The following is a 2500-nucleotide window of genomic DNA, read 5'->3' as shown; positions in this document are numbered from 1 at the left end:
TTCATATATAGTGAAATTAATGAGCGCTTGCACCCCTGAAGCCCACAATCTGGGTCCCGATAGTAGGGGAGGGCATGAAGTAGATAAGGGAAATTGCGGGGTAAAATGTTACGAAATACCATAAAAATGGTATTGATGGATTCCTATCAACCTCTACTGTTCATATATAGTGGAAATCATGCGCGATTCCACCTCTGGACCCCACAATCTAGGTCTCTTTTTTTTAAGGCACTTCGTGCTACCTCGTCCTACTTCGGGGCATATTTCGTGTGCAAAATCTTAACCCAATGACCTACCTAACTTTGCCTAGTTTTGAATTAATCCCTAGCCAAGAGGGGGCTTGGCCCCCCCCTGGACACCCCCCTTTTTAGGGCACTTCGTGCAACATACCTTGTGCAAAATACCCCGAAACCACCATCCTCGCCCTGAAATTTAAACATGGCTGTGTTTACGTATTTACGGCTAGCAACAAGCTGTGGACTGGAAACCCCCAATGAATTACCTGCATGTGCTGTTATGTTCTCTCAACAGATGGCGCAATATTCCCCATTGTTTACAGTATAATTATAGTGCCCTCTATTGAGTGGACGCGTCATTATCGGTCCTAGTTTCCTATCCTGAGGAATATATGAGACGAAGACTCAGTTGCCGTCATCATGGCGCAGTGTGAAGGTTGTTCGTGGTCGCGGCATTTTCATCTACAGAACTAATTACGCATCATAAGTATCACGAAGTGCCCTGAATAGGGGAGATCCACAGGGGGGCGTAGCTCCCTCTTCGCAAAGGCTGACTTTAAAACTAGGCAAAGTGAGGTAGGTAGTTAAAGGTTAAGGTTTTCTTGATACCGAAGTAGCATGAGGCGGCACAAAGTGCCTTAAAAAGGGGGGGGGGGTCCAGGGGGTGCAAGCGCTCATTAATTTCACATATATATGAATAGTAGAGGTTGAGAGGAGTCCATCAATACCACTTTTGTGGTATTTTGTAACGCGGCGTTGTTCGGAAAATTACCGTACCCTGGCATGAACTCTATATCTACATCATTTAACCATTACACTTTGCAATTTTAGCCTTAGGCAATCTGTTCCTTTTTTGAAAGGAAGACTGATACTCTGTCACTAATTCTATGCACGTATATGAATAAGTTCAGAGTTTCTCCAATATGATTACCTTGCTATTGAGAAGAAAAAAGAATGTTTTACTAGGGTTTTCATGGACTCTTCCTGTTCTTTCATTTCTTTTACTTGAATGCCTGACATTTTGATACTGTAACATTTTATATAAAATGACCATATGAAAATGCATTCCAAATCGTTGGTATGCCCTTCAGGATTCTACAAAAATTTAAATAGCAACTCTAAACTTGTAAGCTTGTGTGTATTGGGCTAGAATAAGAATAATTTTGCCTAAAGGTTAAGAAGTACTGTGGTTAAATGAACTTAGAATTATATTACTTACTTCCAGTAAAATGTACTGAACAATTAAATGAATTTGTCCCACAAGGCAAAACATGGTTGCAGTGCAGATCAGGTCTATTATGCCTCACCAATGCATAGGGCACATTGATTTTTTTTTTTTTTTTTCTAAATATCATGAAAATATCAAAACAAACATAATATATTTATGAACTGTGTACGTTGACTTGCCCACGCCCAGAGACTCGATACCTGAAATAATCATTTCAAGAAAGGGTTTACCCAAATCTTTATTAGGAACATGTATTTGTCGAGGCTCTATCCTGGCAGAATATACAAAGTAATGATTTAGTAAACCAGGCGAGGGTAGAAGGGCGACAAACCCCCAGAGAGGTGTGTTAGGGGTAGAGATCTCAAAAAATTGTCCCATAATTTACTAACTACAAGAAAGTATGCTGAATTAATTTGAAGCAATATGAAAGGTATCAGGAAATGATTGTGTTCACCTGAAAATTGTTGTTAGGCTTCATTTCCAAATTTACCAAAATTACAAGGTTAACCTCAAAATTATACTATTAACTGATGAATCAGGTTAATATGAACTGAAAACAAAATACATATATATATTTCTTTTTTCTTTTCTTTTTCTTTTTCTTTTTCTTTTCTTTTCTTTTCTTTTCTTTTCTTTTCTTTTCTTTTCTTTTCTTTTCTTTTCTTTTCTTTTCTTTTCTTTTCTTTTCTTTTCTTTTCTTTTCTTTTCTTTTTCTTTTCTTTTCTTTTCTTTTCTTTTCTTTTCTTTTCTTTTCTTTTCTTTTCTTTTCTTTTCTTTTCTTTTCTTTTCTTTTCTTTTCTTTTCTTTTCTTTTCTTTTCTTTTCTTTTCTTTTCTTTTCTTTTCTTTTCTTTTCTTTTCTTATTAATTAAACAATTTTTACTTCATGCTTCTTCTGTCTTTATGATATGAATTGTTTTGCTTTAATAGAAGTATGATGTACAAATCCTTGTTCTGAGAACCTAATACTATTTCTGGTTATTTGCCATATATGATGATTACTAATATGTACTTGAATTTCACTTCCATTCCTCTCAT

At 36.2% G+C, this 2500-nt stretch overlaps 1 protein-coding gene across 1 annotated transcript in view; it reads left to right on the top strand.

Annotated features, from left to right (window-relative positions):
- The window catches only part of LOC122254835 (growth hormone-inducible transmembrane protein), a 9618-nt gene that overhangs the window by 883 nt on the left and 6235 nt on the right, over positions 1–2500 (top strand). The gene's annotated exons all lie outside the window — the stretch shown is intronic.

This window comes from Penaeus japonicus, unplaced genomic scaffold, assembly GCF_977035675.1.
Source record: "Penaeus japonicus unplaced genomic scaffold, GWHDUDI00000001_assembly GWHDUDI00000023, whole genome shotgun sequence".
Taxonomy (NCBI): Eukaryota; Metazoa; Arthropoda; class Malacostraca; order Decapoda; family Penaeidae; genus Penaeus; species Penaeus japonicus.
Note: the sequence above shows the minus strand (reverse complement) of the source record. Positions and strands in the feature narration are given on the sequence as shown.